Below are 26,007 nucleotides of genomic sequence, written 5' to 3'. Positions count from 1 at the left end.
AAGCTAAAAAAGTTGCAGTTTACGATAGTTTAACCACATAATAACAACTACATAATAATAATTTGATATTTTTTATGTAATATGTATATATAATTTATATATACATATATGTATATAATTTGCATGTATACATATGTAAATTTTATATATATGTATATTAAATAAATAAATATAATGACAGTAATAATTTGATTTAAAAGTACTATATTATTGTTGTTGTTATTATTCAGATTTGGACTGACAATAGCAGATAATCTTGCAGCTTACAATTAGAGATCAGAGATTCTCATCTAAAAAGTAGATATACAAGCAGAAAAAGACAATACTGACAATGACAACAATAACTCTAGTTTAAAAAGAAGGAAAGAAGGTATAAAGAAGAGAGAAAGGACAGTTGAAGCAGAGGCATAGCGAAAATAGAAATTTTCGATAGTCGCTGCTAAAGGCTTTTGCACATGAATTGCCATAACCATAAACGTAAAACGTAAACGTAAGCAACCGGTTGAAATCCTATTTACTTTTGCTTACGGCTAACTGTACCATCATTTCTATCGTCTTCTAGAATATATAAAGCTAAAGCAATATTCCGATTGGTTCTTCAGCTACGGTTATGGCAATTCGTGTGCGAAAGCCTTAAAGTCTCATATAAAGTGACAGTAGAGAAATTGGTCGCGTTGATCGCACTCGATTCGAGTTGCATTCGCGTTGCAACTCCAGAAAGTTTTTCCAAACGCTATCGAGAAGCATAAAATCTTAATGCAGCCGCTATACACTTTACGTAGCGCTTTATTCATAACCGGAGATAAATGCGGAATTTATATACCATTCACAACAAGATGTACAATAGTTTCGCGAACTCTTTCTCTCGAGTGTTTTACATTTCACTATAATTTAATTTTCATTGAAAACAAAGTCCGTGACATCGCGCTTATCGGCCGTTGATTATCAGAGAGAAATGTAAAGCTTGATCGCGTTTGCCCGCACAATGTACAATCGCCTTCGCCGCTTTAATTACGAAAATAGCTCGATCCCGCTGATAGCGGCCGCGTTGTTTCGCATTTTCCGCGTATATAGTAACGCTTTATAAACAAGCGGCCCGAGATATCGCGGAGTAACATATGAGTGCAATCTAAAAAAAAAGACTACGTACGTAACACAATTACGAATTACGTGTCGAGAATTACAAGCGCATAAGTCGCAGCGATTACGCATTACGAAACTGTTAGAATGACTTATCGATAACGCTCGATAGGGGACCTATTCAAAACAAAACATGGAAGCTAATGATAATGGAGAATCATAGCCATAGCACGTAGGTGTCAATCGATGCTGTAGAAAAGATACGATTTCAATATCGATCACGACGTTCTGTGAAGAAGATATCGAGAGACAATCGATAAATAATATATTTACATTATTCATCGCGTCAAATATGAATACATAGCTGAAATTATTGTAATTTGCAATTTAAAACATTGTATATAATGATAACAATTTGTATAATTATAACAAATCTGCATTAACTCCTCTCAAAAAACAAACTTGATATTAGAACATATGCTTCATTGGAGATTTATAAAAATATATATATATATAAGTGTATATAACTGTATATTCAGGATTTAGATCTGTACAAAGTGAAAGAATCTTAATCTTAAACGATTATATTCGCTGCAAAAAGTGCAATGTCGTTTAAGCATTGCACCTTATGACTGAAACAATAATATCGAGTATATCAAAAGTATGCCCGCAAGCAATCACATATTATGAAACTGATGTAATGGCGACGGTTTCGTAAGAGCGTAGCTAGAAAGCGTTACAGGCGGAACGCGCCTTATCTATCTTTCGTTCTACGACCGAACTCGAATATGCATTTCACCCTGGTGGCTTACATCTTTCCACAGCGGAATGAAGCAAGTCTGATAGACACGCTAATCACAAATGCAATTGTTGATATCGCGAATATTTATATATCTTCGTATCGTCAACCATGTGTTCGATTCGGCGTAGTTATGAGAATCGGGAAGAAAACAATAGCTGGCAATTAAGTACCCAGAAATTCCATTTCTCGGAATTAATGCAATTAGCTTGAATGCATATATCATTCTAATCGAAAATAAAAATCGAGATTATATAATTTTACAGGCATAAAATTTATTGTTGCAAAGGATAAATTAGCTTCAGCCTTTCTCTTGGTGTTTATTACTGCAATTATTGTAATTAAGTCTCTCTTATAATTAACGTTATTTTATAATTATGTTAAAAATGTATACTTCAAAATTCTAAATTTTAATTTAAATTTGATAGAATCAAGAGTTCATGGGTTTTTTAATTTAATCTTTTAAAATTATGCACGCAAACATGAAATATTTCCATTAAAATTAGATGCAATTACAAAATTGTATTATTGTTTATAGAAAAAAAAAACAGTTTTCTTGATGCGAGAATGACTTATTTGCCAAGTGTTTAAGTAAAACACTTTCTCGTTATTTGGTTCGTGTGTTTTTCACTCAGGTATTTACTGATTTGTGAATGTGTAAAATCGTAATCGCGAGAATGTAAAATAGAGCGTGCCACGCGCGGCAACGTGTGCGCTGCGGGCATTCCATTGTATCGTATGAATGAACCACGCCGTCCGGGAATACATTTCGACTGATCGATCGGCGTCCAAACTGTTCTCAGGCATCGAAGCGCAAATATAATTTCAGCATCTGTCAATTGATGAGATATGCGAATCACGCGCTTTAAATTATGCATAATTTTCAAATATTATTGTCGTGAGGAATATATTACTTTGTTTTAAATCGGAATTTTATTTAAAAAATATATATACATGTTACAGTAAAAGCGTAAAATTCAGTAAATGTATACACTTACAAGAGCTCTAATTTATAAGTATGAGTGTAGTGAGATAGAGGGACGGGGACTGCGCCCCCCATCTAAAAAAGAAACTAATCTAACCCAATCCAATCTGTATCAGTGTGAAAATGACATTGCTTATTAAAAGATATAAATTTGAAACATAAAATTTAGTAAATGTATACATTGACTATAATAGTATAAATGCATACATTGATTAGTAAGTGTATACATTTACTGATTTCACGCTTTTACTGTAACATATATGTATATAATGTTTTGTGTATGCGCGTATATGTGTAGACATATATCAATAGATAGAGCATCAAATAGATAATTTATGTTAATATGCTCTCTCTGTGTGTGTGTGTGTGTGTGTGTGTGTGTGTGTGTGTGTGTGTGTGTGTGTGTGTGTGTGTGTGTGTGTGTGTGTGAAACATCTTCTTTAAGCGACTAATAAATACACAGAGAAAAGAAAGAATAGACAGTAGTCATGAAAAACTAATCATAATAAATTACAAAGTAAATATTAAATTAAATGAAATGCAATGAGATAAAAGAAAATAAAATAAGTAGAGGGACTACAAAGAGAAGGGAAAATAAAGAAAAAAGAAAAAGTAACAAGATAAAAAGAGAGTTAAATATGATGCGAGAGTGCGTATTCCAAAGTTCCCAAAATTATATTTAAAAAATGCATTTAGATATAATGCATTTGCCACCACCTCATATAACAAAACATAATAGAGTAGCATGATATAAGTTTTATAATTAGGTTAATAAATTATTTTATTATATCTGTAATAAATTACTTTATTTTATATAATATATTTCGATTATATTTTATATATTCTTCAAAGTTTTCGTCACTTTTTTCTCTTTTTCTCTTCTTTTTCATTTTCTTTTTTTTCTTCTGGTTCTTCATATCTTGATGTTTCTGCACATAGATATAATAAATATAGACTTTGCGTTCTTTTTATCTTAATTTTACAAGGAAACCTCGCAAACGTGAAAATTCTGATTTTGATGAAACTTTACACACATGTAGGGGAACAGGGGTTTACAACCAAATTTAAAAATTTTTAGTTATGGCCTATATATGAGGGGTGGTCTTACCCCTTAGAACCATTTTTAGACTGCAACTAAAAATTTATAAATTCGTCGATTTATCTCCTCCCCCCTCCTATATGTGTGTACAGTTTTATCAAAATCAGAATTTTCGGGTTCGCGAGATTCCCTTATTGTTAGACAGAATGTGTTGGATATTCAATAAGTTTATCTTTCCTCTTTTTACATTAGAGAGAAAGGGCAATCTTATCAAAATTTCTTTTCTCTGTCTAGAACAGAACATGATAACATATGGTTGGAATGAAAAATCTATACTTATTATGTTTACAATCAGTAAACTACAAGACATTGTTTAATCATTCAGAAGTAGAAAACGGCCGTGTATAGGAGATGTCCCATGCACATATGATAGTATATATTTCTTGTCAAAAAATAAGCATTATTTATTTTCGGAAATGCATTGTTCTCGAAACCTCATTTTCCAATACGAATTAAATACAGTATCTAAAAAACGGTACATTTTCGAAAATTTTACCAAAAAAAGAAGATGGTTACTTTTTGACAAGAAATAAGATAATACCCATCTATACGTTACTTACATAAGATATCCTATATATAAATTTACTTCATTTACTTACACTTATGTCTAATAGCGTAGATCAACGAAATCGATCATTTTGTTACATTAAAAAAAATTGTATTTGTCATACAACAAATAAATATATATATATAATAATATATAATGACATATAAATATATATAATAACAAAATAACAAATCAATAAATACATTGGTTTTTACATGACAAAAGCAAAATGTGAAATAAATAAATAGTAAAGTATATTTCATGCTAATTTAGAATGTGTGTGTATAAAAAGAACTGATAAATCGATAAGTTAAACGGTATTGAGCGTATCAATTTTACGTTTTGTTTAGATTTCAAGATTAACATATGTATATGTTATATGAATTGAGCAATATAGTCTGTAACGCGCAACATCGACCGCTTGATTAATAACGCTGCTTAGAATCAATTACGGTGAATTTATCACTTTTAACCGGAAAGTCGGGAGAGACCTTCTCGAGTACCCATCCGGTTTTTCTGTCCGACCAACGGCGCTTTGCATATCATTGCGTACGACGTGCGTACACAAAGAAATATTTTATACGCGCAAAAAAAGCGCGCAATCTGCATATGTCGTTAGGAATGATCGATGAACCCGGGGCGGCAAAGCCCGGGTAGCCGTCATTAACGCAGTCGCTTTTTGCGCGCACGTACGAGCGAGAGTAAGCTTGCAATGACAATGCCGCGATTCTCCTTGCAGAATTTTTGTGCAATTTACCGACCGCCCGGCGAAAATCGGCTGATAGAATCGCGTAAGAAATAACAAAATCGACGAATGAGCACCGCGATAGACAGAAAGAGAGAGAGTCATTTGCAATTTAATCCCTCATACATTATTTATCACCCTTAACGATCATCGTCGTTTCTCTTACGCTTTTCAGAAATAATCTGTTTTCGCGATTCAGCTCTGACAATGGCCGCGTAAAAACAAATAGACGAATCTACTGGATAAATTAATTTGTTTTCAGAAGTTCGTATTCTCTCTTGTCGCAGAATTGAACAAATATTTATGTTATTGTAGTTATTTTATCATATGTAAGAGAGACTCCATTATAACTTCTTTAATATATTCTTAATATTCATATTCATTATTCATTAACCAACTATTCAAACTTTTCATTCTTTTTAATATTATTTATCTGAAGATATCCCCATGCGTGAATAAATATTCATAATCTCATATACATACCACTTCTACGCATTCATTCTACACTTCTTTTATTTGGTATTTTTATTCATATATATATATGCATTAAGAAAAAATCTGTAAAAACGATTTAATAGTATTGTCCTTACAGAGACAGTGTGCATGCAGTATCAATGGCGACTATTTCACGGTTCCATAGGATTTGCAAAGATAGATGAAAATCCGTCTCAATAGTAAGAAATTCGGTATCGCAAATTAACAAAGCTAGACCCATGCCTTTCAGTCGCCCGCACTTTGTGAGTCAGGCGCGTGTACGTACAAATTTGCATGCTGAATTTTATTGGAAGCAATGGTCACCCATCTTATTAAAGCATCGGGTATGATTACGTTAGACGGAACCGTTCGGGCTAATAATCGAATGGCGATCGCTCAGATAACATAATAATAAGTCAACTATCATCGTACCAACGTCATCATCACTAACAACAATAACAACACCGTCATTACCATCGCGAATGATGCCAGTGGCCAGATGACTTTCACCTTCCAGCGTATGCACGCATCGTTGCACTGGACGAATGCGGCTGTACATACGTCTGTGTGGCGATCCCGAGCACATAAGTGGTGGTAATTTCGGGGGATAATAGCGTCCCGGTTAATTGAAGCCTTTCGTGTACGGATGCGCGCTGATTGAATATCGACGAAAAGATCGCGTAGTAATTATCCTGAGAAATTCATTGCGCAGGATTGACTGCGGGAATACATCGGAATATTAAGAGAACGATTTCTCAATAATGCATTATACAATGATAGACATCGTAGCGAGAGAAAAAGAAGTTATTTGATATGAATTCGGACGTGAATTGTTGAAAAATATTATATCCTTTAAATTACAAGACTTAAAAGAGTTAAACCTTTAAATAACGATCAATATACATTTATGTATGACTAAGAATATGGCACTTTTCTAACATCACACGAGTCGCTAACTTAATATAGTTAACATTAATGAGTGATTATTATGATTTATTTATGAGTTATAGACATAGACATTTGTTTATACTTTGGGGCCTATTCTGTAAACGTTAGCGATATCGTTATGTCCTTTGCGCAGCTTTTCTATGGCATATTATATCTGCGCATTGCAAAGCACGTAATGATGTCGTTAACGTTCACAGAATAAGCCCTTTTTGAAACACGCACCGGTTAGGGCCCGGACACACACTTTTTCGTAACAGTAACAGTAAAGTTTCGACTAATCGCGTTGTTTGAATCGGGAACGTACGGCCGTACAACCTCATCATTAGTATATTTGACAATTATACTTAACATTTCGTCAGTAAAAATGAGAGACCATACTTCTATTGGAGTACCCTTACCATTCGGTTTGGCAATGTAATGATCTTATTCTTAAGAAAATATCATCTCAGCCAAATTTCGAATCTTAACCTGCTCCTCTAATTTTCGGGATGGACATCCAATTATTCGATTACTGTATGTGATGATATCAAATGATTGCTCAATGATAGAAATACGAAATATTAATAAATAATATGTGCATGATTAGAAACATATAAGATAACTGTGATTCACAATTTAATAATAAACCGATGACCAACTCTTTCTCTCGATGACCAAATTTACTTATCCTAAAAAAAGTTAAATTAAATTGACACATTTTTAAATTGACATTATCTCGCGAAGCCGAAAATAAAGAACTAAAATAAAAATTAAGGCTACGATATATTATTAGCATAAATTAAAATAACAATTTCATCAGCCCGAAGATTTTATCGTATAACGCGCCGCGCACCGGTAATTTTCGTCCGGGAAGAGAATCCAAGTTCACACACTGTACGATAAGCCAGATCGTTAAGACGCCTGTATGCGTAAGGGCGCATATATAGATGCAGTATTAATTTATTTTATGCGCGCTCGCGTGCACCGGTTCACGCACATGCGGCGGCGCGGCGCGGCGTGGCGCGCGTTTCCTGATCGCACAGTATAAACGCCAGGTTGACGACCCTTTAATAACTTCGTGCGTTCTCCGTTGCACCGCGGATCGGATGTGGATCTCATATCGGCCAATTAGGAGACGTTTAGTAATGAGGATGCCGATGAGATCCCGATGGATCGGGTCGATACTCGACGACGACGGTGAGTCACGTGGCCGGAAATGGCATTGTAGAGAAATTCGTTACGCGATATGTGATATCGCTTCCGGAAGAGAAATGAGATGCACGATCTACTGCTAACAACTATCCATGGACGATCAGAAAGATTTTGACGTAATAATCTTAAAATTCAGTGGAAATTAATTAAATGATAGCCACGTCGACTTATCGGTATGGACACTTACCATGCAAATGACAAACTTTTAATACAATTATTAACGTTTTATCTTTAATGAAAGCGAAAAATTTCCATTAGGAGTCGCGGGCACGACTCCGTAAGCTATATCATCACGGACTCTTTACGCTTAGCTTTAGCTATTCGCTAAGTACAGGTATAACGTAACGACGCATAAACTGCACCTCGAGCGCAAGCGAGGTAAATGCAGGGACATCTTAAATATTCCACGTAGACGACGAACCTTGACGTGACGAACATTATCAAATACGGCATCATACTTGAAATGTTAACTTTAGCTGCTACTCGACACATTTGCCTCCAATATCGGTCTAAAGACATAGTTAATAATCAGGAGATTGCGTTTCAAAAAGTCTGTTTTACTACTCGCGCATTAAACTCTTATCGAGATTATGCATATGCAGCTCAAGAACACGTGGCAAAAACAAGGAATAAGAAGAAGTATATAGCCGCATACAGATCTGCGTGTAAAACTAGGCAAGCTTGAAATGAAAATGATGTTAAATGGTGGGGGAAAAAATCCATTAATAATAAAAAAAGATACATTCGCGGAAAATATCACTTATCTCGAAAGAAATCATTGTTACGGCATTTTGTCTTGGCTCTGCATATTCCATTTGGATCGGAAGCATAGACGTGACGAAACATTATGACGTAGCGCATTGGTTCGTACACGAATGTAAATAACACGAGACGCGCGCCTCTTATCACGCCGACTCGTTTATGCAATGTGGGACGCGTTATCAACGAGTCTCTGCTGCAGAATGCTGCGTTTTTTAATCTCAACACGGAGAGATTTGCGAAAGAGCGGGGTCCGATGGGGGAACGGGGGGGGGGGGGAGAGACAAAAACGGTGACAGAACTGAATTAAGATCGATTACACGGCGCGCTGCGTTACTGCGTTACCGCGTCGAGACGAGCAATTTATCAACGGATGCATGTTTACACACGGCGCGTTGCGACGCGCGCATTTCGCATTTACTACGTGTCATCGTATTTGCCGCGTATTTACTACATTGTAAGCCGACGGTAGCTGGCGCGCTTTAATTCACCGCCGTCACCTGCCGGTAATCCGTGTTCGACATCCGTTATTCTCGCTGCGTGCGTTTCATCCGCGAGAATCGGCGCGTATTTGGCAAAAAAAAAAAAAAAAAAACGTTTTCACGAGCTACGATCACATGCATTGTGCAAGTACTTTGTAAAATGATTCATCTCGCAAAAATAGTTCATCTGCATTTTAGTGTCCGTTTCGCATTGAAATTATTCTTCTTCTTTTTCTTATTATTATTATTATAGGACTATGTCCTGTTTTTCCTGTTTTTCCGTAAAATTATTCGTGATATAGAAACAGAATAGGTATAGATAATAGACAATTTCTTATTAAATGAAATAAAGATTGTGCGCATATATAAAACTCGTAAATTAGAGATAATAAAAGCTTTAAACATATTATCTTGCGAAATAGTACTTTTATCAGGAAAGTTGTAGTCGAATACACAAAAGTTCAACTTTTACTAGAAGGAAATTGATAAGATCGATGATCGCGACGCGGCAATCGTGAGTGTGTTTGCCTTCAAAATGTTTTTTGTTTATTTGTCGAGTAGAATTTATTACGCTTACTACGATATTCCCAAGGTGAGAAGAGATCGGCTAATTTCGGCGGTTAAGTAATATGATCGATGCACAATTCTATCGAAGTGAAAAAAAAGTGTGACTTGGTAAAAATTTCATTAAATTCATAAATTCGTTAAATATATTTTGCATATAAAAAGAACCGGTTGATACGAAATATGTTTATAATTATTAATCCCAGTTGTTGAATGTCCAAAAAATCAATTATTCATATATGTAATCGAGATTTTGAATTCTCTTTTTAATAAATAAATTAGAACGATAGTTCCTATTTCAATTTCGAAAAATGTCAAATGCAAATTAGAGCTGCGTTTTTCTCACTTGCAAACCAATTGCGGCAGCAATCGCAGAAAAGTAACGCTCTGGAATTCCAGTCGAATGTCCATATCGAATGTGCGTTACGCACGCACATGCACTCACGCGCAATTACTCTCGAGCATAAGCGGGCCGCATGATATACCCGGAATAGATCAAGACGAGTGGAGATTGGGTACATATCGCGGCAGGTATGCCGCGAATTCGAGGTGTGGCACTGGTCGCCTATCTTCCTCCGTCTCTCACGAGAGAAAATCTACTCCTCCTCCTTTGGCTTTCGTCGTCTACCTACTCGAGAAAAGTAGTATTGTGAGGAGGCAATTAGACTCGCATGCAGATTCATCGATGGCGTACGCCACTGTCTCCATTCCTGACATTCTCGTCGCTCTCTCCTCCAAGCGACGCGATCGAACGACTTTGAACAAAATCTCGAGCGAACGGGAATTTATTCTCACCCGCGATGCGAGTTCTGGTTACGATAAACTCTTCTCACTTGAGAAAAGAGTTAAAAATAAGGATTTTTAAAGAATGTTTATATTTATATGTATAAATTTTGATATTAAGTTTGTTTATTTTTATTAAAATTTGTTATTAAATTGCAAATTAACGTAACTATCACCAACTATGTCTCATGCATTATGTATAGCTTATTTTAAAGATAAAATGTTTAACTAATATTTGTATTAATACCGATATAAAATGTACGAGATGTGATTGAATATGCATTATTCAACAATTTGATCTGGACTACATAACTTCTTAATAAAAAAAAACCGCGCGTGACAAGTTACCTATACGACGAGAAAACGAGCGGAAGCTAATGCGAAGTAGTAATTGCATAATGAAGGAAATCAGAATTACCTCATTCCGAGGACGGCACGTGTATCGTGATATGCACATCGTCATTTGCATTCACTTAAGCGCCGATGCTTTTTGCACGTGGCCTTTGCGCGCACTATCAGCAAAGAGTACAAAGTCGTGTATATATATGTTACACATGGAGTAGTACTGGATATTAATTGGCGTGATTCGACGTGTTAACAGTTTTTCCTTCGGTATAATATAAAATGTTCCCGCGTTACATAAACTGCGCCATTATATCGTGTACGACCCTCGGCGGTGCAGGTGTGAAATAAAGAACGCGGCACAATAGCCGAAAACGCATGTGGCAAGCATGGAGAGGAAGACCCGGGACACGAGGGGATGTTAGAAGACTAAGGAACATGTCGCTCTCACGATCATGAAGCAAATGTACATTTCGCATAATATAACAGCGATGAATCATCAGCTTTATACCGCGTGTAGTTTAAGTATCCTTAAACATTTTATAATTTGTGACAAAGTTGCTACAAACTGACGGAATAAAGTAAATTTTTTTAAATTGCATGTAACAAAATAAAGCCGTTTATATGATAAAAGCTTTAAAAAGCCGCGCGCGCGTTCTTCTATTTTAATCTTTCATTCACCTTTTTATCTTTTATTTAGATAAATCTTTTATATAATTACTTAACAAACATTTGTCTTTATTATTGACAACAACAACAACAACAATAATATCAATATCATTACTAGCAATTACGACATCTCAATATATCTGTGATTTTATGCAATCGAGTAAAAAGAACCATGCGGTTCGCAATGACGTGGAATTTATCGGTTTCGTGGTAGATCGAAAGTGAAAACGTATTTTCATATAGTGGGTGCGCAGAGCGAGTGCACAGAAACGCACATGTCCACGTCCGGGAAATCCTATAACGAGGCTCGTATTACGGACGCCCTTTCATGTACTGCATTCGTCGATGAGTATGAGTATGCATGTATATACATTCGAGAGAGTAGTGTACGGAAAGATACAAACGAAAAATGTGAAACGTCGAGAGAGGAAAAGCAGGACGTACTCGTATTACAGGGGAGACCTACAGGACTCTTCACGAATAGTCATTAGCGTCGCGCGACACCAGAAACAATTCTTACTGGAGATTAAAAAGTATATGATTAAATTTTACAAATAAATCACATTTCATACTCAATTGTCTTTAAGACAAAAAATGCAAAGAGAAAAAATTGATTAATTAATTTATCAATTGATATGACGTTCAACAAATTATTTTCGCAAATTTTATTTAAAGAAAATATTAAATAAGGATTAATTAAAATTATTTTCGTGATTAATTTGCTCCCTGTCGTAGTGAATTTATTATTTTTTGGAGAAGACTGTGAGTTAAGTATTATTTTAAATAAATGTGAATAGGAAGTATTTTAGCATAATGCAAAGAATGTTGAAACCGCAAAAAAATTTATCGCAGAAAAACTGAACGTATATAAAGTGCAATATTAATCCCTGACATTTCTTCATAGTTTTAATGACTTTTTAAATCTAATTATATATGCATGGTAGTTCATAACTTTTATCATAAGTTATTCCAATTAAGTTGGTATTTCACCTTTTTTGTGCCACACACATAATTCTTATTAAGAACATTATTCTGATAGTCATTATTCAGATATTGATTTTATAACAATTTTACCATTAGATAGATGTTTCTTTATAACAATAATTATAATGAAGATGTATATAATAATATAACAACTCTTTACTGCGTCCGAATAAATAACTAGACTCACTCTTCATATAAAAAGGCGCAAAAAAAACCGCCAATAATACTGCGACACCTAATCAGGAAAAAAGCATTTTATAGTACAAATATGTAAATATAAAAAAAGTTGTCTGTATGTGTATAATGCGAATGATTAAGTCACATACAACTTAAGAAAGCAAAAATAGTGATATAAAAAATTATAAAGATAGATTAGAGAGAGGATATTCCAATAAAGAAACATAGTAAACAACATGACATTGCTTTATGTGCTGTTTACATGTTTGCATTTATTTAAGCATATAAATTACATTTGATAAACATGAGTTTTCCAAAAAATTGCTTGTGTGTACGTATGATAAGTTTATCGTAAACAATCTACTCAAAATATTGGGCGAAACTAAATTGGTCATCTCGCCAATATAATTGCGGCGAAGCATGCTATGCCGTCGGTTACTTTTGAAATGCGATGTAATGGTTTCGGAGCGCGGTAACGAAGGCATACACTGCCGTAGGGTAAGCATTTCGTTTGTGCCGAAAATAAACATCCTGGCAGCCACTTCTTTTCACGACCCCTCCGACAAGGAAATTCATCTTGCTTTCTTGGGGTAAATTCTCAGAACGTTAGAATTTGCACAAGCTGTACTGCGAAATAAGATGGCAATCTCTCTCTCTCTTTCTTGGACAGTCGAATTTGCTAAGAGGTTACTCGTTTATTTAGCAACAATTTTCTGCTTTGTGAAATTAATGAAATTCTAACAATAAGTGAAATATGCATTCTTATGTACGCCTCATCATTGAAATACATGACCATTCTCCTGGAATAATTTCAAAATTTAACACTAACAATTATATTGATATAAAAGTTTGTTATCAATAATAAATAAAAAAAGTAATTTAGTATAATTCAGACATAGATCAAAATGAAATGTATGGTCGAATTATTCGAATAGTTTCATATAGAAACGTTTGAGCTTCAAGTTTAAATAGCTTATGTAGTTTGAACGGAATTAATGCATTGGATCCAATACGTTAAGTTCCAATGGAACTATTCCAACGGATGAAATTTATGGTAAAATCGTTTAAATTATTCACTATGCCAGAAATTAGATTATTTTATAGAAAATTACAAATAAATAAGCAATTATTTCTTTTCTCACAATATACAGAACGTAGCGTTGGATCTTTTCAAGAAACGCGAAGAAGGCTTGATATTCGAAGAGCACTGAAAGATACATTTAAACTATTTGAATTCCGGCTTGAAATTCGAATTACTTGATTAATTTAGGGCCATTTCGACCAAGCTCCAATTAACTTAATCGTTGATTAGTCCATTGGAAATAACCAATCACATTTGTCAATTTGCTTCATGAATAAATCCGATTGGTCATTTCCAATGGACTAATCAACGATTAAGTTAATCGGAGCTTGGTCGAAGTGGCCCTTTGAGAGAGTATCTCCTAGGAATAAAAATTGTCGATTTATCTAACTAATCTAACATATCAATAGCTAGATGAACAATACAAAATGGAGGTCCATAGGATATAGTGTCGCGTTATAAATTATTAACTAAATATAAAGAAATCCAACTTCATCGCCCAGCAGCATCACGGAATAAATGCTAAGTCAGCGAACGCATCCGGCACCGAGAATAGTGGCATTGTGCTCGCCATTACGTCGCACCGGCTTAAAAGCATATAAAAGTATGCTCACGTATACCTGGGACCCATGAAGCAAATCTTGGAACCATTAATAATATTGCCGGCGCAATTATCGGGCCAGCTGCCGCGTTTCCTTAGGGTCCCTTTTAGTTCGAAGCAGGTACCAACCAAGTTAGAACCTATTGCTCAACGAGTGCATGTGTGTACTATATGTATACCAGATACTACGTACTCTAGGCCTCTGGAACTCAGCCTGAAAGATATATATCTTCTTGTCTCATTGCGGTTGCCCGCCCTAATGTTCGAGAAAGCTAGCTAGAAGATGAGAGGCGGACTAGCGAAACTAACGCGTCTAGAGATCCACGTAGCAATCAGATATCTTTGATTTTGGGGAAAAAATATGACGATGAATATAGTGTATGCTACGGTGTTCTCTAATCGAATATCGACTGTTTAAAATATAAATTTATTTTATTTTAAAAAAAGTTTTTATGTATACTTTATTAATTATTGATGATAGACCTCGTATTAATTATTAATTCAACAAACAATTATTAATTAACTTTTTTTCTGCAAATATGAACGAAGAGTTAAATTAAGAGTTAATATTGATACATTTGGAAATTAAAAAAAGTCGTATTTTTAGATGTATATGTATATATTAAGTATAATGTATTCATATTTTTGACGGTCCTTGTGTAAAAAATACATATTCTATTAACGAATAACTTTATTGCTTCTATGCTGAGGGAACCATTTCTGTATTAAAAAATCCGCTGTGATAGCAAATATAAATTAAAAAGCAATGCTGTGTTCAAAATTTAAAGAGATTGAGGAAAAATAACCGAATTTATAAAAAGTTTAAAATTAAATTAGAAAAAGTTTTTAATTAAGCTTGAGTTAGAATTTTTGACAGGTAAAATTGATGCTATGATTTCGGCATCTTAAGGTCTAATACAAAGTAGACTAGCAAGTCAAAGTCGAAGGTATTTGACCCCTTACCTGAAATTCTTTCAGGTAAGAATACATTTTCATGTAGCTAGTTTAGACAACAGGGTGGGTAGGGAGAAGGTACAACCTATCAAATAGATGTCCAATGAGGAAAAAGAATAAGTTTGAAAGGACCTGCCCCACGAGAAGAAGGATATCCAATAAGAAACGAGAAATTGAAATTCCATATGGACTTCCATGTGCACTTCGGAAGATGCATAAAGCAAATTCATAAAAGTATTAAGGAGAAAAGTGCCAGATAGAATTAATCTAGTCGATTACAAAAGAAATAGCAGCTCCAATGGTAATCATATTTGTCTTTTAAATTTTTGATAATAATATCAATAATCAGATAATAATACCAATCAGTAATCAGTAATAATACCAATCATAATTCGTCGAAATTATCGCAATAATCTTAAATTTTTTCATATTTTATACTAATATTATATTCGTGATAAATGCTGCACAAAGAAAATGTGAAAACGGTTACGAAGTCTTAATTATGAAATCCTGAATTCCAGCAATGGTCCGCGCGTCGCAATCCCAATATGGGTCTATCGATTTATCTCGCGACTATAAACAATATTGGCATTTGCTAATTCAATGATTGAAATTAAATCATTCAAATAATGCCTGCCGCTGCAAATCACGCAACGCTATCACGTCCCTTCCACCACTTACGCCAGATTATAGTTCGATATCCGGCAGTCCCTCAACAACGGCTCAGCATATATCATCGGCAAAGTTTGCCCGCCGACAATTGCTCTCCTCTTCCATCTACTCCCCCTCTCCGCCCTTCCCTCTCCCTCATCCTCACCATCGGACCGTGACGAATGTATGTACATCATCTCGCGGCCGCAATCTCGTGCCCGTCGATTCATTAATTAATCGCTGGACACACATACAGAGACCGCGTGTTCGCGCACGGTGGCAATTACCGGCGCATTGTCGCGCATAAATCATTAGTAAACGCGTCGCTTCCATAATTCGGTTAATTTGCAGTGTTTTTGCCGACGCTAGGTGTCATGTAACGCGCCGCGACGTTTTCCCACCACGCGCGCTTTCTCTTATCTTAATTATCTTGTTTAGACCGGCCATAATTTGCGTTACAATGACGCGATTGATTGGCGTCATGCATCATTTCGGTGAGATGGTTCGCTGGTATTAACTGGACGAATTAAATTGGGCGCCTAAATAATTTATGTAGCGAATGATTGTTGGAAACAAGTTGAATTAATAAATAGATGTGATTTTATCAAAATCTTTGTTAGCGATAACGTTTCGTGAGATTTCGAAATAATAAATTATTATTAGAGCGATGAAATGCATTGATGGCACCTTATCTAAATTGATGTACTGTAACTCGTCACTTTTATCATTCGTTGTGCGAAATAATAATATTTAATTAGTTAACTGAAAGATTATCGTCGGAGATAATTAATAATTATATAAAATGAGTAATCAGCGCGATGCAACATTTATGTTAATTTGGTGTTCGATTTTATAAAAATAATTTTCGATTCCAATATACCGTGCCAATATAATAAATGAATACGTATAATAAATATCACGATTATCTTTCGCTGTTGTTTAATAAATTTCAAACAAGGAAGTTGCTAAATTACATTTGCGGCTTAATTGAATCGCGCAAATGATAAAATCGATATCTTATCAGAGGTGATATAAGCACGTAGGGCTTAGAGTAACTAAATTCACCGCTTCCGTCATGTGATGTCCGAAAGAATTACATTTGAACAATTAAATTAAAGTTAACCAATGCTATTTATACTTAGCGGAAATTAAATAATCGGAAAATCTGTCATTAAAATGTCAAGCGACGTTCCAACAATGGCAAAATTAAGTTTGTTCCAGTTTGAGGTATATATTTTGATAAATATAAAAATGCAAAATTTAATTATTAAGTTTTTATAAATCAAGGATGTTCCGAAGGAGATGTAGTCTCATGTCAAAGACCCGAATAAACACTCATGTTTATGGATGGTTTGTCTTCATTTTCTGACCACTCTTGATAACAGCGGGATTAAATTCCGTACGTACGTGCGTCGATAATCTGAAGATAAAGCAATGCGCAACGCGACGAATACACACGCTTCAAATCGTTGGCCGCTCTCGTTTCTTATTGACGTACTCCGGCGAATGTAGCGATTGGATTACAAATTGGTTGAGTTAACCCTCGTCAATGTAGGCGTCTTTGGAACTCACTTTTAAATTTACATGAATGTCACGACGCAAGCACGAAATTGCACGCGATATTGTTCTATGCTGTGTGAATTTGATACTGATAACGTGTCAAGGTACAGTAGAAAATACTTTCTTTGCTACACATAACTATCACTGTTATCACTGGGATATGGTATATTTACAGTTTACATTTTTCGCTTGAAATGTAGGATAAACTCGGGTAAGATGGCCATACAGGAAAGATGGCCAACCTATGTTCTTTCAATCTAGCTCGCCATGAAACATCGAATGAACATGGGTTGGCCATCTTTCCTGTATGGCCATCTTACCCGAGTTTACCCTAAATGTTCTGCCGGAACATTGCATTTAAAAAAAACATCATTGAGAGCGAATATCTTGTTCATTTAAATATTTTTTATAATTTATATAATATTTAAAAAAATTACTATAAACCTATTATTGTGTAATTAATATTTCTTCTGTAATTATAATAATCCAGTTATCACCGTCAATCATATGCGAATATTTTTCAATTTCCATGTGATAAATATATCACAGCGGCAGATAAACAGCTAAACAGCATTTATTTTTCAAGTAAAGATGCTATCATATTTTTTATCCTTCCAAAATTGCTCCTGTATTGTGCCGGCGCTTCCGTTATGTACCCCGGTATACACGCTCGTGCGAGCGTAATCTCAAAGAACGATTATTCCGACTCTCATACATAACGAACGTTCAGTCGTGACTATCAGCTTATCGCGACGCGTGTGAGTCAGTCATTAATAAAAGGGTGGCCATGCACACCGTGAAAAGCTTAGAGGCGAGGGTTCGTATCGATCAAATAACCATCGGCCGCCATGTGCGCGAAGACGCGGAACGGAGGGGTCTCGCTCCTTAACTAGCATCGCCGTGGTGATTTTCGCTAATTCTTTGGAACGTAATAATAAGCTCGCGAAATAAGTTTACGTTCTGTAAATAAGTCTGTAAATAAAATAATGAAGCAGCGCCTTGTTTCGTTTAAATGAGAATTGCACAAGAATTATAAACGTACGTTATATAGTATTGTCGCACAATAATCACGCGTGAGTTTATAAATGTTCAGCGATGCATTCTCGGAATGCTGTTAAACGGTATTAAAACTGACAGCACGAACGAACTGAAATTAAAGCAACAAAGTCAACGTCGTTATTCGAACTTTCAATTAATGAGAGAATTCCGTATTCTCTAAAACGTGTGCCCATCGTGTTATAACATTGTAATTCTCGCTCTACGGTATATCCTCTTTAAACGTACGTATAACATGAACGTACCTGGTGATCAACAAACGCGTCATGTTAACAAAAAAAAACAACAGAGGTATTACCAAGCAGGACGATAGAATAAATAAAGTAAGTGATACGCGCGTGATAGTATAGATACGATGTTCGATCGTGTTCAGAAAAATGTTTATTTTTTTACAAACGAGCTTGGGCATAAATGCGGGAATATAGCGCGCTATGAAACTCGGGTCGATCCATTTGACCCTCCCCCCGATATACGCGCATACATTACCGGATAATGCACGTGCGTACATTAATTACGCGTCGGATGAGCCGTGAGTTCTCTCTCCCATTCTCTCTCTCTCTCTTTCTCTCTCTCTGCTTCCTTCTTTCCTTCCTTCTCTCTTTCCTTCTTCCTCGCGTCCAGGAAGCCGCGTATCGAATTTATCAAAAACACGACGGGAAGCCCGTGGGATGATAGAGACGAGGAGAAAGTGAACGCGACCAACGCGAAGCTCTCATGTATCTATGACGCCGAATGATGCTGCGTTTCTCGTTATTACGTTTAGAAATCGTGCTTTACTCCCACGGATTTCATTCCGGACAGATTAATCGACGGCGACAAGCGTTGTAATAAGGCGAAAAAGAAAGAGAGAAAGAGAGAGAAGGGACCGCGCACATTTGTCCGAGGTATCATATTTATAAATTCGCGTAACTCGCGCGACCGGTTTCGTATATTATCGGAGAGCCGTTCCCCGCATTGTAGATCAGCAATTCGGTATATACGAGTACGAAGTATGACCGCAAACTATCGGTATAAGCTAGAAGAATGTAAGGCTTTAACCCTCGCAATTGACCCAACTGCACGTGTAAAGAATGTTGGCGTAACTGTTACGCAAAAGATTAAAAATAGCAACAATATGCCATTACAATTCGCATCGAATTACCAAGATTGAATAATATATCAGCTCGATTGGAGTTATTAAATATCGTATGTGAATTTCTTTTTGGAAACAATGATATCGGATATCGGATACAATGTGCAATGGCAGAAGAATTATCACATTTCGCGTGCGAGCACGGATGAAAATAATGTAGCTCAAATAAACGAACAATTTGACGAGCTGCGTGTGATAAACGAGGTGTACTGTAATATATAAGTTATAAAAGGAAAACAGCCCAGTTCTAGAAAACCTCGTTTTGTTTGCGCACGCAATTTGCGTATGGAGCAAGTATAGCCTACTATTATTATCATGAGTAATAATAGCGCTATACAGCTGAACTGCAGCTGTTCGTCGATGTACGGAAACGCATATTCTGAAATGTAAATGTCGCAATGCAATTCTCGTGAATTGAATGTGGAAATCGTATTCATCGAGCCTACCATAAAAGGCTGCTTATGTATCAATTAAAATGCCACGTGTGTCTGGGGGATGCGCGAAATAGTCATCAATAAATTCTCCATAAATCCATAATTCTCAAAATTTTCGAATGCCAAATCGATCATCCGTACCCGTTAAACTCGTGATTGATAACAACTGTCATTTTGATGCGAAATTCTAGTATATTTTGACTGACACGCCGGCACAGAAAGGCAAGTAATTAATTACGTAGAATGACAGTAGATGAATGAGATTGGAGAATTGAATAAGATTTTAAATAAAATTTGCACATTGCTTCATCCCTTTTATTAATTCTCCTGTGATTGTCTGGGAAACGTTCATATCGAATTATTATATTTTTCTCTAATGCAAATCTGTCTTAAGCTTAAGTCTTTAAGTTTTCTTATCTAGTCCAACAAATTCACGTGTTATTAATTATAATTATTTTTGCTTAATATAAATTGAGTTGAGTCCAGATAATTACCATTATTTGATAAATATGTATTGATATATATATTGTGACGATTGTATTAATCTTTAATAATAATTTATTGCCATTGCTAATTATTATTATTAGAAATTATTAGTTGATTTTTGAAAACGTCCACTAAAAAGAGTTTAAGTCTGTTTTCTGCAATAAAAATCATGATATCAGAAATATGCGGTACGTGACGCATCATAAGATAATGTACGAATACTCTCCGTTGAACTACGGTTTAGGTTTCTACACGAGTGTTCTACGTGTATTCGCATACGTGTGCGTACGTACACATATATGACTGTCTTTGTGTCTGTGCTGCACAGGCCGATTTATTGATCACACGCGTCGCACGCAATACGACGAATATGCGTGCCTACTATATCGCAACCGTGTACGACGTCTGAAAAGTTTCTATGATTTCATTTCATGCACTGTAGTTATCTCTGATATGAATGCGAGGGCAAAGAAAGCTGCGTCGCTAATTGCAGTAAGTAAAAGCAGTCAATATTATCATGAAACAAAGAAGCAATTAATAAACGTGGATATTAATTACTAAAGACTTTTGTCGAAACTTCAACAAACTTGCGAGATAAAAATTAATGCCAATTAATTTCATTTAGAAAAGAATTCGAGATCAATATTTGCCACAAACTAGTATTCAATATACGGGCAAACAAACAACATAAAAATTATAAGATAAATATGGCAAATATATTTATATATTTATTTATGACTCTGTAATAATATATGTTCCAATGATTTTAATTAGTAGACGTTTTTGCACTACAAAAATATTCTAATAATTAATACCGTTGCAGTACGTTATTATTTATAAATAAATATATAAAATATGAATATATTTGTAATGAATAACAAATATATAATGTATAGACATACCTTCCACGTTTAATTTAAGATTTTCATATTGTTTTTTATGTATTATGTTTTTCATGCTTGAATAATACTGAATAATAATTTATTGCAAATATTTATACTAAAAATAAAAGTACAATACATAATTTAAGTATAATAAAGATAAAATTTTATAATAATAGAAAATGCATTCATATACACTCTATTGCAATGTAGGAACAATACTAAAGTCATTTCTTTAATCACGTGTTTCTGGAATGGGTTTGCACGAGAAAGAAGTGTTTTCCTAAAATAAATTATTAAAAATTTCATAATCCAGAGTAGAAGCACAATAGTACATTTTTTGCACAAAATATATATATATATTAAGAAGTAAATATATAAAAATTTTTTAGGGCTTTAAACCTGTTTCTATTAAAATTTAACATATGCTCTTGAATGATTTGCATTTCTCAAAGACTGGGTATACAACGAATGGCAGTAAGAAATGGTTAGGTGCTTTGAAAGGTCGAATAAGCTACATTGCATAAATAACATTCTAGTTTCCGTTAGATGTTTTTCCGTTAGATGGTAGTAAAAACTGTGTAAAGTAATGTAGCATAGCGGTTGTCGTTATGAAATTATTTCATATTTCTTCTCTTGTATGAGAGTAACAACTTGTATTAATGTTGCAAAATAGAATGTAATTTTTTTGTACAGTTTATTATTGTATAAATTATATAGTATTGTATAACAACATAAAAAGATAACATAGCAAATTAATACTTCAAAGCGTTCACGCGATTAATAATTGCATTATTTTCTTAATTTCAATATTGCGCAGTAAATTCGTAACCAATATATTTAAAGAACAAATTATTCAAGAAACATTTCAGTATAGCAACTAATTTTTTTACAATATTAGCATGAGAAATTGCACAATACGTGATAAATTATATAAAACATTTATCTTCAAAATATATACCGGATGTTGCAAGCAATATTATAGACAAAGGTTGAATTAAGGTAAAATATCTGCACAAAAAATAAAACTCAAAATTTCAATTTCTGCTTATTGTGTTATAATTCGCGATTCTAACTTCGCATAAATAATGTTACAATAAAAAATTACTCCTTAAGAAAATTATTTGGTTTATATTAGTCTTTCTTTTATTATTTATTATTAATTTATATTATTATTATTAGTTTATGTTCACATTTGCGTTAAAGGAAGAAAATATTTTCAGTTAATTTTTTTTAACTTTTAGCAAGTAATAAATTCGAGATTAAGATATTTCGACAGCAATTAATTTAAAGAATAGTTATGACATTAAGGTAACATTGCTAATTTATTATTTTTAATCATTTTATTGAGCAGTTATGGTATTTAATATCAGTGCAGTCAAAGTCATTAAACATTTTGGATATTCGCTCAGAACATTTTACAATAATTCAATAGTGATTAAATTTAAATCTGTTGCATTAATATTTTGTTATAAAGAAATTTAAAATTATTTACAAAAGAAAAGTTTAACTCTGATGTGATGCAATCGCAGACTAATAGTCGTAGAGATAAGTAGTTAATAAGTAGTTAATCGATATAAAAAGACTGATACTGAATGTCAAAGAAATCCGCGGATGAAAATCGTAAAACCAGGAAATCACTACAGGAAATTGCAACATTTCGTAAACAGGATGATTATTTGGCACGTAAAAATCGATCAGACGAGTGACAGTAATGTAAAATTATTATGACAACTCGAAAATGAGAAAAAGTTTGCAGCACGTGTAGCTATATTATCATTGTTCAACGCATGATTTATCATCACTGGTCATCGATATACATATATTATAGATATATATTATACAAAATAATAATGTCCGTGCTTGTTTCTGCAAAAACCCGAAATTGCATATGAGTCGACATTTTTCATTAATCGCGCTATCAATTAATCGATTGATCAATGATATTTCTTCAGCATCTTCTGATAGGATGACAGAATTTTCTTAAAGCTTTGTAAATTAATTGTTGGACATATATTGCTGTTAACACATTAAACAATGTCTTAAATAAAATCTTGATAATAATCTTCTTAATAATGATTATCGAAATAACATGATCACATATTGGAGTAATGAAATCTGACGAAATTGGAAAATCCATCTAGACATTAGTGCGTTTGGCAACAACTTTGCGAAAGGTGAGAATTTCGTAACAAAAGCCATTGGCAATTACTTTTCAGCATTAAATAACGTTGCAATTTTCCTTAATAATCAATTACTCTGAATATTAAGAAATAAGATAAACAAAGCGCTATGTTTTACGATCCGATTCAGTAATATTGGTAAGTTCATCGCAGAAGCACATGCGAGGGAAAAGAAAGAGATGTTTTCGCAAATTTTTCTGTATAGGATTTTGATTTAAATTAACTAAAAATTGTAGGTATATGACTAATGAATTTTCAATGGCACTAGCAACCACGAACAATTCAGATTAAAAGATTGCAGAGATGATAAATTTCTTGTGCAAATGTATAACATAAATGATCTGATTATATGAAGCGTAATACATAATATGTCGCGTAATACATAACTCGATATGAACACAGAGAGCAATCGCAAATTTGTGATACCTGGCAAAAATAAACTTACGGAAACCCTTGACCGCGCGCTGACAGATTGCCAAAAGGATAAATGTTTACTTGAACATGGCCGAGCGTGAATCAACAACGCGAATTTCGACAAAATCATTACGCTCTATCCGCGTGATGCATTCCACATCCAAGAGAACGTTGCTAAATGCGTGAGAGTTGCGATATATATTTTCATTTGAGGAATCATATTTCTTCGCGACGAGTATTACCGTTCACGTATCACAAAACACGTAAAGCTCAACTGTATAAAAGCGCGCACGTCGAACAACGGCGCAATTAATGGCGTGGGCCGTGGTCGATCGTGCAATTAACTTTAACGAACGGGCGGCCTTGCGATTAAACTTAATTAGTATCGCAATAATAACTCGTTAATAATCAGAACCGTGTACAGAATCGTGACTCTGTGTATGCACTAACGTGCACGTGCACGAGCGTACATCATCGCTTCTCCAAGCACGCAAGTGTCTTTTGTGGGCATGTGTGCGTGTACGTATGTGTGAGTGGTGTGTTCATGCATGTTGGTTGTGCGTTTACAAGTGTCCGTGAAGTGGTCGTGTAGGTGAAGCTCATATTTACGCGACGACGATGATGACAAAGAGGAGAACGACGACGCTACACAATTTTAACGTAGGAAAAATGGAGTAATAGTTGTCACACGAAATCAAGAAGCGTCGACTAACAAGCACACATTAAACACCAAACAGAAGAAATCAGGGATTGGGGAAAAAAAAACCAATTGCACATTTCCCTTCGATTTGCCCGAGTTTGTAAAATTAGAGTAGGTAAAATTAGTGACCAGTAGTGGATGATTACCTCCGTTCTGGAATCTTTGGTATATGTGGGTTGTATTTTTCTCTGCGGTAGCTAGTCTCGTACTAGAGGTTGAAAATAATAATGAACGAAGAGTCCCTTCGTCCCGATATGGTGCGACATGTGGAAATTGATTGGTGCAAAAGATGGGAATCCAGCGAATTGTGTTGTGAAACGAAGAGTCGGCGTCAACTGACCAGGAGTCCAGGAGTGACGGGTAAGACAACCTCCGGCGCGCGAAGCTGTCAACGAAGCACAGAGTTCCTTTTCATTTTCTTCCCCGCCTCGCTCAGAGCACCACTAGTTCCGAAGCTTTTCTCTTCCTTGCGCGGCAACACTCGACTCGTCTCCTCCAGAAGCGCGACAATACGAACCGCGAAGCCACGCGCGATGCTACGCGTGTTAAAGATCAATGAATCGCTTTAAAACGCACGCGTACGTCGCTCTTTCTCGCCTAGTTGCACGCAGAGCGAGGATTGTACGAGACAGTACAACCGGCGTAACATAAGTAAAAAGATACACACTACCGTCCTTTTTTTTTCGTCACGAAGGATGTCACGAGTAAGGCGGATTTATAAAGCACGAACCTGATTGCGGGACGGCCCGGCGAATTATGGCTCTCTTTACGCTTTCGGCGTCTGCTGCTGCTCCCTCTACTGCTCATGCCCACACCTCCTCGTCACCCCCCCCGTATACTCACTTTCCGTACTCTCATATGATCCCCACTCGGTACCATGTCCCCACCACGGAGTACCTACCATTAGGTCCGCGGCTTCCCCACCAGATGCGAATGAAAGAGGAGAGAAGGAGATCCAGAGCGTTGGCACCTTGCGTTGAAGCGACGCGCGATCATACTTTACGTCTTCCGGTTACGAGATTTTAGCGCGAGAATGATTTTTGGAACAGACGATCATGCGTCGCGGAAATCGTCACTTTAATGAGGTAGGATGGTTTCTGTTTTGTTATGGGGATTCTTTCCATGTATTTCATCTTTCGATACATCTCTGAGATCGCGTGTTTTCGGAGTAAAAAATTGCACGATCCTATCTTTATCAAAATTTTTATTAGAATTAAAGGACTGATGTTTATTGATACATACACTG

General features: G+C 35.2%; 1 protein-coding gene across 7 annotated transcripts in view; it reads right to left on the bottom strand.

Annotated features, from left to right (window-relative positions):
- LOC139813080 (protein abrupt) overlaps window positions 1–25,539 on the bottom strand; it is an 84,482-nt gene extending 58,943 nt beyond the window's left edge. For all 7 annotated transcript variants that reach the window (XM_071778354.1, XM_071778359.1, XM_071778355.1 and 4 more), the window contains exon 1: window positions 24,908–25,539. The gene's annotated coding sequence lies outside the window, so the exon portion shown is untranslated. The remainder of the gene's footprint in view (window positions 1–24,907) is intronic.
- Between the last annotated feature and the right edge of the window lie 468 nt (window positions 25,540–26,007).

This window comes from Temnothorax longispinosus, chromosome 5 (genome assembly GCF_030848805.1).
Source record: "Temnothorax longispinosus isolate EJ_2023e chromosome 5, Tlon_JGU_v1, whole genome shotgun sequence".
In the NCBI taxonomy this organism is placed as follows: domain Eukaryota; kingdom Metazoa; phylum Arthropoda; class Insecta; order Hymenoptera; family Formicidae; genus Temnothorax; species Temnothorax longispinosus.
Note: the sequence above shows the minus strand (reverse complement) of the source record. Positions and strands in the feature narration are given on the sequence as shown.